The sequence below is a fragment of the Trachypithecus francoisi genome, unplaced genomic scaffold, assembly GCF_009764315.1.
Source record: "Trachypithecus francoisi isolate TF-2019V2 unplaced genomic scaffold, Tfra_2.0 Lachesis_group9, whole genome shotgun sequence".
Classification (NCBI taxonomy): domain Eukaryota; kingdom Metazoa; phylum Chordata; class Mammalia; order Primates; family Cercopithecidae; genus Trachypithecus; species Trachypithecus francoisi.
Window position 1 is genome coordinate 39099855 of NW_022681474.1, and position 17076 is coordinate 39116930.

The 17076-nt window shown below is 48.6% G+C and overlaps 1 protein-coding gene across 13 annotated transcripts in view; it reads left to right on the forward strand.

Moving 5' to 3' along the window:
• The first annotated feature begins 12226 nt into the window (after window positions 1–12226).
• Window positions 12227–17076, forward strand: part of KAT6B (lysine acetyltransferase 6B) — a 207789-nt gene continuing 202939 nt past the window's right edge. For 4 of the 13 annotated variants that reach the window (XM_033209759.1, XM_033209760.1, XM_033209758.1 and 1 more), the window contains exon 1: window positions 13518–14083. The gene's annotated coding sequence lies outside the window, so the exon portion shown is untranslated. Of the gene's footprint in view, window positions 12661–12853; window positions 13067–13517; window positions 14084–17076 lie in introns of those variants that run through there. The other 9 variants (XM_033209750.1, XM_033209754.1, XM_033209753.1 and 6 more) reach the window with 8 other exon arrangements.

Sequence of the window (17076 nt, forward strand, 5' to 3'; positions counted from 1 at the left end):
AATAAGCTATTTTGAGAGGGAGACTACATTCCCATAACTTTTAGTACAGTATATTATTATATTTTTGCTGTTTTTAAATTATTAATTATTATTATTTTGAGATAGAGTCTCACTCTGTCACCTGGGCTGGAGTGCAGTGACATGATCATGCTCACTGCAGCCTCAACTTTCCAGGCTCAAGCTGTTCTCCCAATTCAGCCTGCTAAGTAGCTGGGATTACAGGCATGTGACCAAGTAATTTTTAAATTTTTTGTAGAGATGCTACAAGAAATTTTTTTACCCAGGCTCTATTTTATTATTAATTGTTGTTGCTAATCTTTTACTGTGCCTAATATATAGATTAAACTTTATCATAGATATGTATATATAGAAAAAAATAGTATATGTAGGATTCAGTACTATCTGTGGTTTCAGGCATCCGCTGGGAACCTTGGAACACAGCCCCTGAATGCCACTGTCTATTAATTTAGGTTAAGTAATACCACCTGCTATAGCAGAAAAACTTCAGCATCTCTTTGTCTTAACACAATAAGGTGTATTTCTCCTGTTACATATCAGAACAAGTTGGGGGAGTCTGCTCCATGTAGTTACTCAGGGGTCCAGGCTAATGGCAGCTCTGCTAACTTGTAGCTTGTCATCTGGAACACATGGCTTCTGAGATGCTACCAAAGGGGAAGAGAGGAATGGAGAATGACTCGCTCTGGTTCTTAACTCTTTGAACCAGAAGTAACACATATCATTTCAGCTTCTCATCCATTGGCTGAAACTAGCCACATAGTTCTAACCTAATGGAGGAGAAGGCTGTGAAATGCAGGGGTGCACAGGGACTATTTGGTGAACACTAATTTTTCTGCTACAGAGAAAGATTACAAATTACAAATAAGCCGAACTTAGAGTTATTTCGTGTCATCAGTTGCTATTCAAGAAACGAAATCTAGGAATTATTACAGACCGTTTACCACAGGTTATGGCTCCATGTGTGGCATTGGAATCAGAAGAAAACAGATCTCAGTCTCAAGTAACAGATATGCCAAGTCACATCTGCCACGGAAGTGAGGCACATGGAGCAGATGAATAGGCTGCAAACACCGGAAGGGGCATCTCATATAAGAGGTCCTCAAAATATCATACTTGATCTTGGAAAGAGAAAAGGTACAATGGGAACAGTTCCAAGAGTGTGTATGTACATATATACCACAGAAAAAAATAGCAAATGTAGTACATGTAATAAAAATGGAACACTCCATTGGTCAAATGCTAAGATGTTACGTGTTTAAAGTCACTCTTCAACAAACACACACAAAGTAGAAAAAGTGGTTTTAGACTGGGTAACAGAAGTACTACTGTACAGTGGTTAGGAAACGTTTTCATCCAATCTTCATGTATTTAATGAATGTCTACGATGTGTTTGACACTTACAAGAAATCTGTAAGCATATGAAGTTTACAGTCTAGTTTCTGAATTTAGAAAGATAGATCTTAGATAAACACATAACAGATCCTTAACCTTTTATTTTACTTAACATTATTTATTACTACTATGTGCGAGGCACTTTGGAGAATATAAAGATGAACCAACCCCAATTCCAACCCTGAAGCAATTTATAGACAAGGTTGTAGGCTGGGTGCAGTGGCTCACTCCTGTAATACCAGCACTTTGGGAGGCTGAGGTGGGCGGATCACTTAAGGTCAGGAGTTCAAGACCAGCCTGGCCAGCATGGTGAAACACCGTCTCTACTAAAAACACAAAAATTAGCCAGGTATGGTGGTGCATACCTGTAGTCCCAGCTACTTGGGAGGCTGAGGCAGAGAACTGCTTGAACCCGGGAGGTGGAGGTTGCACTGAGCTGAGATTGTGCCACTGCACTCCAGCCTGGGCAACAGAGCGAGACTCAGTCTCAAAAAAAAAAAAAGACAAGGTTGTATGAAACTGAGCTATGTCCTCCTACAAGCAGTCTCTTGTTACTGATACCAGTAGGTATCAGAGAGGTATCAAGCTGGTGAGATGGTTCGCCAGCCTGATCCCCTTGGCCTTCCTTGGGGTGCAACTTGAAAGATGAATTTTAACCTGAAGTTCAATAATGAACCTGCCACTTTGGGAGGCCAAGGCAGGAAGATCGCTTGAGCTCAGGAGTTCAAGACCAGCCTGGGTAATATAATGAGACCTTATCTCATTTTTGTTTTGCCGGAGTCTTGGTCTGTCGCCCAGGCTGGAGTGCAGTGGCATGATTTCAGCTCACTGCAAGCTCCGCCTCCTGGGTTCACGCCATTCTCCTGCCTCAGCCTCCCAAGTAACTGGGACTACAGGTGCCCGCCATCACGCCTGGCTAATTTTTTTTGTATTTTTAGTAGAGATGGGGTTTCACCGTGTTAGCCAGGATAGTCTCGATCTCCTGCCCTCATGATCCTCCTGTCTCAGCCAACCTTATCTCATTTTAAAAAAATATATTTGGCCGGGCGCGGTGGCTCAAGCCTGTAATCCCAGCACTTTGGGAGGCCGAGATGGGCGGATCACGAGGTCAGGAGATCGAGACCATCCTGGCTAACACGGTGAAACCGTGTTACTAAAAATACAAAAAATACAAAAAACGAGCCCGGCGAGGTGGCGGGCGCCTGTAGTCCCAGCTACTCAGGAGGCTGAGGCAGGAGAATGGCGTGAACCCGGGAGGCGGAGCTTGCAGTGAGCTGAGATCCGGCCACTGCACTCCAGTCCGGGTGACAGAGCGCGAGACTCCGCCTAAAAAAAAAAAAAAAAAAAAAAAAATATATATATATATTTAAAGAGGAAATAATGAATTTGCCAACTTGAATGACCTGATGCTGTCTGCATTGGTTACCTTATAGCTGCAAAGGCAAATTCAGGGCCCCTGTCTGCAATTATGGTGAAAAATTGGCCAGGCGCGGTGGCTCACGCCTGTAATCCCAGCACTTTGGGAGGCTGAGGCGGGCGGATCACCTGAGGTCAGGAGTTTGAGACCAGCCTAGCCAACATAGCAAAACCCGGTCTCTACTAAAAATACAAAAAAATTAGCTGGGTGTGGTGGCACACGCCTGAAATCCCTGAAAGCTACTCGTGAGGCTGAGGCAGGAGGATCACTTGAATCTGGGAGGCAGAGGTTGCAGTGAGCGAGATCACGCCACTGCACTCCAGCCTGGGCGACAGAGTGAGACTCTGTTTCAAAAAAGAAAGAAAAATTGGAATATTTCCAGACGTGGAATGATTATAATTCATGCAAACCATCTAAGGAGACTTGACATTCTTGTAAGTTCTAGTAAGTTACTTTTTTACTACTCTAGTTTCCTTAGTTGAAAAATTTAGGCCGGGCGCGGTGGCTCAAGCCTGTAATCCCAGCACTTTGGGAGGCCGAGACGGGCGGATCACGAGGTCAGGAGATCGAGACCATCCTGGCTAACAGGGTGAAACCCCGTCTCTACTAAAAATACAAAAAACTAGCCGGGCGAGGTGGCGGGCGCCTGTAGTCCCAGCTACTCCGGAGGCTGAGGCAGGAGAATGGCGTAAAAACCCGGGAGGCGGAGCTTGCAGTGAGCTGAGATCCGGCCACTGCACTCCAGCCCGGGCGAAAGAGCAAGACTCCGTCTCAAAAAAAAAAAAAAAAAAAAAAAAAAAAAAAGAAAAATTTAGTTCAACCTTCAGCCACAAGAGAGATATTAACTGAGGCAAAAAACTGGAATACATGCTAAAATATTATCATTCAGTATTAGTACCTACAACTACTTCTTCTCTCTTTTTTTTGAGATGGAGTCTGGCTCTTGTCACCCAGGCTGGAGTGCAGTGGCATGATCTCGGCTCACTGCAACCTCTGCCTCTGGGTTCAAATGATTCTCCTGCCTCAGCCTCCCAAATAGCTGAGATTACAGGTGTGTGCCACCACAGCTGGCTCATTTTTGTATTTTTAGTAGAGATGGGGTTTCACCATGTTGGCCAGGCTGGACTTAAACTCTTGACCTCAGGTGATCCACCCACCTCGGCCTCCCAAAGTGCTGGCATTACAGGCATGAGCCACCGTGCCTGGCCTCTTTTCTTTTTATTATACAAACTTTTTTTTTCTTTTTAATATGGGGTCTTGCTCTGTGTCCAAGGCTGGAGTACAGTGGTGTGATCATAGTTCAATGCAGTCTTGAACTCCTGGGCTCAAGCCATATTCCTGACCTTAGCCTCCCAAGTAGCTGAGATTATAGGCATAGGCCACCATGCTCAGCTAATGTTTTAGTTTTTGCAGAGATCAGGTCTTGCCATGTTTCCCAGGCTGGTCTTGAGCTCCTGGACTCAAGTGATCTGCCTTGCCTTGGCCTCTCAAAATGCTTGCATTATAGGCATGGGCCACTGTGCCCAGCTATACAAACTTTCAATGACAAATATGTTTGAAATTTGTTTCTTTTTTTTTTTTTTTGAGACAGTTTCACTCTTGTTGCCCAGGCTGGAGTGTAATGGCTCCATCTTGACTCACTGCAACCTCCGCCTCCTGGGTTCAAGCAATTCTCCTTCCTCAGCCTCCCGAGTAGCTGGGATTACAGGCATGCGCCACCATGCCTGGCTAATTTTGTAATTTTAATAGAGACAGGGTTTCACCATGTTGGCCAGGCTGATCTTGATCTCCTGACCTCAGATGATCCACCCACCTCGGCCTCCCAAAGTGCTGGGATTACAGGTGTGAGCCACTGTGCCCGGCCAAGTTTGAACATTTTATAATTAAAAAAAAATGCAGATCAGGCACGGTGGCTCATGCCTGTAATCCCAGCATTTGGGGAGGCCGAGGCAGGTGGATCACGAGGTCAGGAGATCGAGACCATCCTGGCTAACACGGTGAAACCCCGTCTCTACTAAATATACAAAAAATTAGCCAGGCGACGTGGTGGGTGCCTGTAGTCCCAGTTACTTGGGAGGCTGAGGCAGGAGAATGGCGTGAACCCGGGAGGTGGAGCTTGCAGTGGGCTGAGATTGTGCCGCTGCACTCCAGCCTGGGTGACAGAGTGAGACTCTGTCTCAAAAAAAATAATAGTAATAAAATAAAATAAAATGCAGTATGGCTTTGATGACTCAGGGGAAAGGGTTGGGGGGTGAGGGATAAAAGACTATGTATCAGTACAGTGTACGCTGCTCAGGTGTTGGGTGCACCAAAATCTCAGATATCATCACTAAAAAAGTATTCATGTACAAATAAATAAATAAATAAGAAAAAAATGCGGCAATAAGAAAAGGAAGTTATTCAGAAGTTTCACTGTTTCATCAATTCTTTTGTTTTCTACCATCAATTCTTTAGGCACAGTACAAAAATATTGACCTTTTGAGAACCAAGGGTAAATTAATAAATTACTTAGGGCAGAGATTTGTGGTTTACCATTTAAATACGTTGTAGGATTTGAGGCCTGGCTAAGATGATACGAAACAATTCCCTTGATTAAATCTAGTCATTAACAGTTGCTTATTGACTACATTGACTACATATCAGGCACTGTACTGGGCTCTGAGGATATAGCTGTCTGCATAGGGCTTCCTGCTTCGTAGAAAACCCAGCTGTAAGACAAGGCCACTCAGTGATTTGCTCAAGGCTTACACACATTAGTTGGTTACAGAGATGGATAAAAATAAATCTGAGTGTCCTACTATTAATTTGGCACTCTGTTCCACATTCCTTTGCTACTAGCCTTCTGAGCTGTGTGTTTTCCTTCTGTACTGAAGACAGAACAAGAGGCTGGGCACAGTGGCTCACGCCTATAATCCCAGCGCTTTGGGAGGCCGAGGCAGGTGGATCACTTTGAGCTCAGGAGTTTGAGACCAGCCTGGGCAACATGGAGAAACCTCATCTCTACTAACAATACAAAAATTAGCCAGACGTGGTGACATGGGCCTGTAGTCCCAGCTCCTCGGGGGCCTGAGGCAGGAGAATCACTCGAACCCAGGAGGCGGAGGTCGCAGTGAGCTGAGATCGCGCCACTGCATTCCAGCCTGGGCGACAAAGTGAGACTCCACCTCAAAAAAAAAAAACAAGAAAAAAAAAAACGCTTTTCAGTTAGATGAGCACATTAGGTTGTGCAAACTGGAGAAAATTGTTAGTAGTTAAGTTAAACTTGATTTATACTTCCTTACCCTTGGAAAATTTTTTTTTTTTTTGAGGCAGAGTCTCGCTCTGTCGCCCGGACTGGAGTGCAGTGGCCAGATCTCAGCTCACTGCAAGCTCCGCCTCCCGGGTTTACGCCATTCTCCTGCCTCAGCCTCCCGAGTAGCTGGGACTACAGGCGCCCGCCACCTCGCCCGGCTAGTTTTTGTATTTTTAGTAGAGATGGGGTTTCACCGTGTTAGCCAGGATGGTCTCGATCTCCTGACCTCGTGATCCGCCCGTCTTGGCCTCCCAAAGTGCTGGGATTACAGGCTTGAGCCACCGCGCCCGGCCACCCTTGGAAAATTATAAAGTAGTCCAGTCATTCTTAAATGTACTCTGGTCAGTTAACCAGACATGAAGATAGTTTGTCTATATTGAAATGGAAAATAAAAAAAGAAGAAAAAAGTGAGAAAATGAACATGTTGATATAAAGTCGCCCACTCTTCTTTTATGGGAAGGGCTATCCTTTATTCAGGGAGTATGTTCTTCTTACTATTTTGGGGGATAAAATGTCCTTTATTCTATGAAATGATGCTGAGAGGAGATAGCTGTTAGTTCTTTTTAAAAATGTCCTTATTATCAAAATTTAAAGTTGGTGGCTGGGGACAGTGGCTCACTCCTGTAATCCCAGCACTTTGGGAGGCCAAGGCGGGCAGATCACCTGATGTCAGGAGTTCGAGATCAGCCTAACATGGAGAAACCCCGTTTCTACTAAAAATAAAAAATTAGCAAGGCATGGTGGTGCATGCCTGTAATCCCAGCTACTTGGGAGGCTGAGGCATTAGAATCACTTGAACCCAGGAGGCAGAGGTTGCAGTGAGCCAAGATTGTGCCATTGTACTCCAGCCTGGGCAACAAGAGCGAAACTCCATCTCAAAAAAAAAAAAAAGTTGGCAACTGTCAGTTTCCTCAATTCTTTTTGAAGTGTTACTCTCCTACAAAATCCAAAAGACTGTGAATCACATTAAACACTGGGGTGGTTCAAAAATTTTTTTTTTTTTTTAAGAGACGGGGTTCTACTCTGTCACCCAGGCTGGAGTGCAGTGATGGAGTCATAGCTCACTGTAGCCTCCAATTCCTAGGCTCAAGTGATCCTCCCACCTCAGCCTCCCCAGTAGCTAGGACTATGGGTGTGTGTCACCATGTCTGTCTAATATTTAAATTTTTTATAGAGATAGGGGTCTGGCTATCTTGCCTAGGCTGGTGTCAAACTCCTGGCCTCCAGCCATCCTCCCATCTCAGCCTCCCAAAGCACTGGGAATACAGGTGTGAGCCACCATATCCTGTCCAAATTTTCTTTGCTATAGCCTGGTGCTAAAAACTGTGTATTTATTAAGACTATTTGGATATCACTAATCAATATGATGATTAGTGAAAGGCCACCTCACCTTTGAGTCTCAAAACAAAAACCAAAAGATCCCTGAGAATTTTGTTCTTCAACAATCTTTAACTAATTCTACAATCTCTTACCACTCTCCTGTCTTCCTCAGAATCTCTCGCTTGAGGCTGCGGCATGTTTCTGTTTTATAGAAATCAATGGCCGGGCTGGTCTTGAACTCCTGGGCTCAAGCGGCCTCCCAAAGTGCTGGGATTACGGGCCCTGTAATGCCAGCACTTTGGGAGGCTGTTTGTACCCAGGAGTTTAAGACCAGCCTGGGCAACATGGTGAAACCTCGTCTCTATTAAAAATACAAAAAATTAACCAGATGTGAAGGCATATTCCTTTAGTCCCAGCTAACCAGAGGCTGAGGTGGGAGAATCTCCTGAGCCTGGGAAGTTGAGGCTGCAGTGAGGCATGATCGTGCCACTGCACTCCAGCGTGGGCAACAGGAACAAGACCCTGTCTTTAAATAAATAAATAAATAAATAAATAAATAAATGGTTGTTCACCCTGACTGCACAGGGTGCTTTGGAAAAATGCTGATGAAGGGCCCCTCTCCCCAAATAGTCTAATTTAATTGGCCTTACGTGGGACTTAGGCTCTAGGCTGGTTCAAGAGCTCCTCAGGTTGGCCGGGCGCGGTGGCTCAAGCCTGTAATCCCAGCACTTTGGGAGGCCGAGACGGGCGGATCACGAGGTCAGGAGATCGAGACCATCCTGGCTAATATGGTGAAACCCCGTCTCTACTAAAAAATACAAAAAACTAGCCGGGCGACGAGGCGGGCGCCTGTAGTCCCAGCTACTCGGGAGGCTGAGACAGGAGAATGGCGTGAACCCGGGAGGCGGAGCTTGCAGTGAGCTGAGAGCCGGCCACTGCACTCCAGCCTGGGCGGCAGAGCAAGACTCCGTCTCAAAAAAAAAAAAGAGCTCCTCAGGTGATTGTTACATGTGGCCAGGGAAGCAAACCACAGGTATGAATGGTGTGTCTTCATTAAGTAGCTTTCATGGCACTAGGGCAGTTACACAGATGAACAAGCTCGTCCATGCAGTAGAAAAGCTAATTAGAAAATAGGCAATTGGCCGGGCGCGGTGGCTCAAGCCTGTAATCCCAGCACTTTGGGAGGCCGAGATGGGCGGATCACGAGGTCAGGAGATCGAGACCATCCTGGCTAAGAGTGAAACCCCGTCTCTACTAAAAAATACAAAAAAACGAGCCGGGCGAGGTGGCGGGCGCCTGTAGTCCCAGCTACTCGGGAGGCTGAGGCAGGAGAATGGCGTAAACCCGGGAGGCGGAGCTTGCAGTGAGCTGAGATCCGGCCACTGCACTCCAGCCCGGGCGACAGAGCGAGACTCCGTCTCAAAAAAAAATAAATAAATAAATAAAAAAATAAAAAAAAAGAAGTAACAAAAAAAAAAAAGAAAATAGGCAAAATATGACAACAGAGTAGGGTAGATACTTTTATTTATTCCATAATTCAATAAATACTAGCTAAGCACTTAACAAGCGCCAGTGCTGTGGGCTACCTGCAAAAACCAGGAAAACTTCACAGAGGAGGCAGCAGCCAAGCAGGAATTTGGAGGAGTGCTTAGTCAAGGTCTTTATCAGATAAGGCAGGGAGTGAGGGCATGGCAGTGAGGACAGGGTGTGCTGGCCACAGACAAGTGGCAGGCTCGGAGAAGCTGGAGATGAGATACTGGTGAGGTGCAGCTACACATACCTTTAGAATACTAAGGGGTTTAGGCTTGGTCCAGAATGCATTTAAAAGACGTTAAAGCTTTTAAAGCAGGAATGCACAAATTAGATGTGGGTGCAGAATACTGGTATTGGAGATAACCCCAGCTGGTCATAAAGGCAGCTGTAGCTAGAATTTCCTAACCAGTTTAATGCTTTGACTGATCATCCCCCATCCCCTCTGCCCTTGACTGAAGTAATCAGACATTGTGACCTTGTGGGGTCAGTTTCTAGTCAATGAAGGGAGAGGATTCCATGTGGCAGTTGGAAGGAGGTGTAGATCAAGGTTTTTTAAGTGACTAATTGAATGTAAATAGAATTCAACATGGGCTGGACCCTGGACAAATACATTTAGGGTCCCTGCCTGTGCCTCCTTACCCAATTTCCTTTAGAAAGGACTTGGTAGTGCCTCTGTGGATGTGGCACCTCTTATCAGGCTGTTTGTCTGACTTGCCTCAGAGCAAGTAAACAACCCAAAAGATCAAACCATCTGGGTTCCCAGAGGCTCCTGCAGCTCCTCTGCACTTTATTATTCTCGTTCAGAACTCAAGGACAAATAGGTCAAATCACAAAATCAGCCCAGTACTAGGGACTATAACCTTCTGGCTAAGACACTCACAGAAGTAACTTCCTCGGCTGGGGAGGAAGAAGATTTAGCCTAGGCCAGTGGTTCTCAAATTTAGTGACTGTAAGCTTCAAGACTAGTCATGAGCTAAAAATATATTTTCGGGAGACTCGCTTCAGACTTACTGAATCAGAATCTCTGGGGTTGGGCCAAGGAACCTGTCTTTCAAACACTCATTCCCAGATTATTCTGATTCCAGTGATCTGTAGATTGCATGGAGCAGCATAACTAGTCAGTGGTTCTGGTCTGTGGTGGTGGTTGGCAGCTGTTTTGGGGTGGTGGGGGACAGGTCAGATAAGCGTCTCCATTCATAATCTTCCAGCCCAGTAGGCTTGCAAAATTTGCACCATGCTTGGTTTTCAATTCAGGCTATTTCTAGGTTAATTTCTTAATTGAGCTATTTAGCTCAGCAGAGGACCTGAGATACCACAGATAAGAGAGCGGTTTAGGAGTAAGCATTAAATATCTCTGGCTGTGTCTCTTATTATCCTTTCCAGTCCCACTTATCTGAAGAACCAGATTTCTCAAAGGACAAGTAACCCTAGAGGGGAGTATCAATGGGAAAGCTACGAATTCCTTGTCACACCCCCGTTACAGAACTATGCTTGCTAAGAATTGAATCTCAAGAAACATATCAAGATGTTGAATGAAGACCTTTCTCTCTTTTGTATTCCTGAGCTCCTGGGGTTACAAGAGCACAAGTTTAGGCAAATATAACCCATTTCTCTCTGAGGTGTCTCTTCACTTCTTGATGCACTGGAGATCCTTGTAGAATACATTAGTGATGAGTGTTGGGTGCTCACAAATCACCCACAGTTCGTTGGCTGAAGGCATCTTAAACGTGAACTTTTTGGCTTTTATTGTCTTTAGCTGCTTCTTTTAACGTACTTTAGTTTGTACAGATTTGGGGTTTTCAAACTTGTTTTTAATTAAGGCATGGTTTATTTTTATTGCTTGAGATAAAATGCAGTCTGAGGGTCACAAATGTAATTTACAAAATAAAGTGCATCTGGGCAGATCATAAGGAGAAAAAAAGAAAAAAGAACAGAAAGCCTAAATAAAGAGTGGGCCAGGATTCTTAAGTTTATTTAGTAACTTCTTGGAGAATAAAAATCCCAACACCTGCATTATAAAAAAGCACATCTTCTAAGTGTCCTTCTCTTCGAAACACCTAAATGAACTAGACTGAATTACGAACCAACTAATGGTCTTTAAAAATTCACCTTGAGCAAGCTACTGAAGATACTAAATAAAAGAGGCTGGGACAGAGTCTGAGGAAACCCAACCTGCTGTTTGTTTTATCAGTAATGTAACTCAAAAGTAGCCAAGCGGATGGCCGGGGTTTGCTGTGTTTTGTTTCCCTAGGCTGAGCCTGTGAATGCCAAGATTTAATCTAAAGAGGTTTGTGTTTTAAAAACTAACAACCAAGTAATAAAACACCTATAAAAACGGTTTATAATGGAACCAGTGACAGTTTGTAGTGTAGTATTACAACTCTTCTGCTCCCCCTCGCCCTTTCTCTATCCTTTCATCCAACTCTGTGCCCTTTGTCTAAGTTCCTTTCTCACCTTGCTGCCAAGAACCACAGGAGAGGGAGCTCACACCCCAAAGCAGCAGACCATTTTTAAAAAATGAAGTGTGTGTTGTGGTCTGCATTTGAAGACAGGGCTGCGTGTGCTGCTTGTTTTGTCTGAGATAAGGACGAAGATAAGTTGTCCTAACAAAGTACCCACCTAGTTGTACAGTGATTTCTAATGGGGAGGTGAAGATGCCACTGCAGTGTCAGTGGCATGAGGCTGCAGGAGTCAACCAGGGCAGGAAGCCTGGGGCCTCCCCTCCCTGGCACCCTGCATCGCCATGCCCGGGCCCAAGATGGCCCTGACTCCAGGGACAGACTTCAGGCAACAGGTGGTTTTCCACCCAGGCCACCATGCCTGAAACTTGGTTCTTTTGCAAACCCATAGTTCTCCTCCCCCTCTCAAAGAAATGGCGCCTGGGAGGGAAACTTCGTGCTCAAACTCTCTAGGAGCCCTTGCTCAGCCCACCTTTCCTATTTTCTGAAGTCTCCCTTGCCAGCATCCCATTTACCTCCAGAAAGAACTAGGGGCGCTCTCTTCAGAGTCCAGAGAGCTGTGGGAGGCATGTGGGCAGCGTCAGAGTGGCCTCGCCTGGGCGGCCAGAGGAGCCCCTAGTCTCCCTCAAGTGGGCCTCAGGAACTCGGGGGGCCCAGGGGAAGCCTGGAAAACCGAACTTCGCCATCAGCCTTTCTTAGAGCGCTGACTAAAAGAGAGGGGGGAAGGGCCCCCCAGCGGTCTTCCCCGCCCCCCTCCCGCCTCAGCCCCTCTGCCATCCGTCTGCACTGCCCAAGAAAGCACCCAGAACGCGGCTGAGCTCGCCAGCTACTCGCAGGCAGGGAGAAGGCATCCTGGGGGGCAGCTTCCCCCTCCAGCCCGCATCTGACATCCCCACTCCCACCCAAGGATGCCGCCGCCGTGCCCTGTCCGCAGTCGCTGAATGTCACTGCTCCCTCTTCCTCCCGATCAGGGTAGACACAGCTCCTGAGGCGTCCCCCACCCCAAAACTGCCGCGATCGCCCGAGGGCGCAAAGCCTGGGCAAAGGACGAAGTTTGGGGCCCATAGCGACGGGAGGGGCGGCGCGTTGGCGAGGACCGCACCTCAGTCCCAGCCCCGGCGGGCATACTCCCCGCCCCAAACGGCCCAGGCGTCCCCATCCTCCCGCGGACACCAGCGTCCCCGCCCTCCCCCGAGGGCGGCGAGAGGAGCCCCCCGGGGCGGAGGCAGGTACCCCCGGGGCGGAGACTGGGGCGGGCGGGGTCCGGGCTGCGCCCCCGGCCAGGCCGGGCGGGCTGGCGGGCGGCGCGGGGGGAGCGGGGCTGGGCGGCGCTGCCTCGGGCTCTGTGCGCTGCAGCCCGGAGCCGAGGAGGAGGAGGCGGAGGAGGAGAAGGAGGCGGCGGCGGTGGGTCCCGGGCGGGGGGAGCGCGGCGCTGCGGACCCGGGCGGCTGGCAAAGGACGAGGCGGAGGCTGAGGAAGGCAGCAGGGAGACCCAGGCTGCAGCAACAAAGGGCAGTGAGCGATTGGCCGGGCTGCAGGCGAGGTTAGCCGGGGACCGGGGTGGCCGGAGGCAGCGGCGAACGGTGCACGTGCTTGCAGACACGGGCGAGTGTGGAGCCGGGGGGTGCACGCCCGGTGAGTAGGGGCTTGCTCCCCCGCGGCATGGGATGGAGAGGAGGCTGCAGCGACATCGTTCTGCCTGCACCCGGCCTGGGGCTGGCAGGGTAGGGGTGTGTTGGGGGGGGAAGGATGCGAGCCAGGGGGCGGGCGAGTAGTCGCCCGGGACGGGACGGGAGAGAGGGTGGAGGAGGGGGCGGGATGGAACGCTCAGGGCGGCGCGCCCGTCCGCGCACTCCAGCGAAGAAGCTGGCGACTGAGAACCTCGAATTTTAACTTCGCGTGCCCGCCCGCGCGCGCCCGCCCGCGCCCACCCCTAAATCCTGCGGCCGCCGCCAGCGATCAGCTCTCACACAAACTTTAGCTGCGGGCTAGGGGGTTTGGGGTTGAGTGGGGGAGGGGAGAGGGAAAAGGCCTCCTGATTGGCGTCGTCTGCAGCCAATAAGGCCAAGCTCCCCTGCTGCGAGTAGACCCAATCTTTTCCTAGAGGTGGAGGGGGCGGGTAGGTGGAAGTAGAGGTGGCGCGGTATCTAGGAGAGAGAAAAAAGGCTGGACCAATAGGTGCCCGGAAGAGGCGGACCCAGCGGTCTGTTGATTGGTACTGGCAGTGGACCCTCCCCCGGGGTGGTGCCGGAGGGGGGATGATGGGTCGAGGGGTGTGTCTATGTGGAAGCGAGATGACCGGCAGGAACCTGCCCCAATGGGCTGCAGAGTGGTTAGTGAGTGGGTGACGGACAGACCCGTAGGCCAACGGGTGGCCTTAAGTGTCTTCGGTCTCCTCCAATGGAGCAGCGGCAGGGCGGGGCCGCAGCTCGGGTTTAATGAGACTCCATTGGGCTGTAATCAGTGTCATGTCGGATTCATGTCAACGACAACAACAGGGGGACACAAAATGGCGGCGGCTTAGCTCCTACCCCTGGCGGCGGCGGCAGCGGTGGCGGAGGCGACGGCACCTCCTCCAGGCGGCAGCCGCGGCTTCTTTCTCAGGCAGCGGCAGCGCCCCCGGCAGGCGCGGTGGCGGTGGCGCGCAGCCAGGTCTGTCACCCACCCCGCGCGTTCCCAGGGGGAGGAGACTGGGCGGGAGGGGGGAATAGACGGGGGGATTCAGGGGCTTGCGACGCCCCTCCCACAGGCCTCTGCGCGAGGGTCACCGCGGGGCCGCTCGGGGTCAGGCTGCCCCTGAGCGTGACGGTAGGGGGCGGGGGAATGGGGAGGAGGGACAGGCCCCGCCCCTCGACAGGGCCTCTAGGGCAAGGGGCGGGGCTGGAGGGCGGATGGGGCGGGGCGAGATCGGGTGGGGGCGGGGTTTGGGGAGTCGGAAGGCGGGGGCTGCGAGGGAATTTCTGAGTGGGAGTGAACTGGTAGGAGCGGTGGGGGGCCAGCGAGGGTGTGAGGAAGACTAGTGAGGGTTGGGTGGGAGGGGAAACTGGAGGTGTAGAACAGGTGCAGAGGGAGAGTTAGGGAGGGATGCAATTTGAGAGAAGTGGAAGGCGGACCGAGGGGTGTGTGAGGGCAGGTGAGATGATGCCGAAGGCGAGATTGCAGTTGTCTGGGCGCAGAGCAGGTGGGTTTGGGTGTGGTGGATTGGAGCAGAGTTGAAGTGGTGGAGAGTGTTGGGTTTGGGGAGGCATTGAGGCGCATGTGAGGAGCAGGTGCGATTGCAGTGATGGGAAAGAGGTATCTGGGTGGATCGGCATGTTGGAATAAGAAGGAGGTTTGCTAGCTTTGGAGTATGAAGTATTTTTAAAAACGTGGAAGGATGGGATGGTTATGCTTGGGAGAGTTTCTGAAAGATGATGCTAAGACAGCAGAGCAAACTTAAATGTGAAGGGAGGGGAGAGAGGCTGCTTAGAACTTGCAGAATAAATCTGTAGCAGAAAATCTCCGGGGGACAAGGGGTTGGTAGGGGTGAGACAAGGTGGCAGGTGTGAAGAAAGTGGGCGGAGCTGTACAGTAATTTTGGGTGAATGTGATTTGGTGAACTGTGCCAGGGGTGAAGATGGGGCAAAGAAAAGTGTTAGTTTGGGAGACAAGTTGTTTGATAGGCTATATTTATCATTTTTTAATAAAAATGAGAAAAGGGTCTCACTATGTTGCCCAGGCTGGTCTCGATATTCTGGCCTCAAGTGATCTGCCCACCTCTGCCTGCCTGAGTGATGGGATTACAGGCGTGAGCCAGGGCGACCCGTGATAGGCTGGATTTATTATGTTAAACTTGATCTGGAGTCTTCAAGGAGTGTGGGGCAGCAGAGTATCCCAGGAAGAGACATACACCATACCTTGGGGTAGGACTTTTTGCATAGGTTTGAATTTGCTAGTACTTTGATATGGGCAAAGTGCAGGGAGTGGTAGGAGATGACCAGGTAAAGGCGCAGGACGGGTTAGATTACAAATGGTGTCCTATGCCCCATGAAGGAGTTTAAGCCCTGTAATTGGTAGAAGGTGTTGGGATGTGTTAAAGAGAGTGTCAGACAGAAGTTCTGAAGGGGTAGTGATAAAGAATTACAGATGTGGGAAATAGGAAATGAAAACCAATGAACCAAGTATGTTTGGGGTTGGAGGTACCAAGGAAATTCAGGATACAGCATATGAAGACCCCTCCTATATGGACAGAAGGTGGAAGTAGAAAATGGGAATTAGTTGTGTTCGAACAGTCTTAGTTCTGTGGGGCCCCAAGAAGGTTTTTTGTTTTTTGTTTTTAAGTGCATTCTTCCTGTCTTACTTGTATACCCTAGATTTTTTGGCATAGCCTTGAAATAAAACATTCTGTTTTTTTTCTTATTCATAAGTTCTTTACACAGTTATCAAAATGAATTTGGACAATATTTTATGTTTTTAAGAAGGAAAGAATAATGCACATGTTTCTTCTTTCCGGAGAACTTCTACTGAGAGTTAAAGGTTGGGGAGGTGAAGTGACGGTTTACAAAAAAAAGAAAAAGAAAAGAAAATATAGAGACAGAGGAAGATTTTAATATTAAAGGAGAAATTTAGGGAATGGCTGATGGTCATGACATGGTCGGCAGAGGAAGTTTTGCTTACCCACCACACTTAGGCTTCTGAGGAGAGTGGATATTATGTCATTGCTATTATAGCATGTGTTTATTTCACACACTGCTTTTGAAGATTGAGTGGAAACTGTCAGATGTGAGGCATAGCATGAATGAAAGGTAAATAATGTGAATATTAGAAAGTAGATGAGGAAGTTTAATAATTTTAATGTGCTTCAGAAGCTCTCATGGACTTTCACATACCAATTAATAAAAGACGTAACTAAGTGATCTGGCTTTCAGTCTCCTAGTTCTCTATGGTGTACCCTCAGTTTTCCACGTGCCTACACGTGCCTACATTTGTATTGAGAGAAAAGGAAATAGTGTTTTTTTTTTTTTTTTTTTTGAGACAGTCTTGCTCTGTTGCCTAGGCTGGAGTGCAGTGGCATGATCTTGGCTCACTGCAACCTCCACCTCCCGGGTTCAGGTGATTCTTCTGCCTCAGCCTCCCAAGTAGCTGGGATTACAGACATGTGCCCAGCTAATTTTTGTATTTTTAGTAGAGGTGGGGTTTTGCTATGTTGGCCAGGCTGGTCTCAAACTCCTGACCTCAGGTGATCCACCCACCTTGGCCTCCCAAAGTGCTGGGATTAAAGAAATGGTTTCACGTGGCCGAGTGTGGTGGCTCACGCCTGTAATCCCAACACTTTGGGAGACCGAGGTGGGTAGATCAGGAGGTCAAGAGATCAAGACCATCCTGGCCAACATGGTGAAACCCCGTCTCTACTAAAAATATAAAAAATTAGCCGGACGTGATGGTGGGTACCTGTAGTCTCATCTACTTGGGAGGTTGAGGCAGGAGAATCACTTGAACCCGGGAGGCGGAGGTTGCAGTGAGCCGAGATTGCACCACTGCACTCCAGCCTGGCGACAGAGCGAGACTCTGTCTCAAAAAAAAGAAAAAAAGAAAGAAATATTTTATGTAAGTAGGGATGTGTGAACTGTGGTGATCAGTCTTTGTTGCAGAATGGTAAATGATGC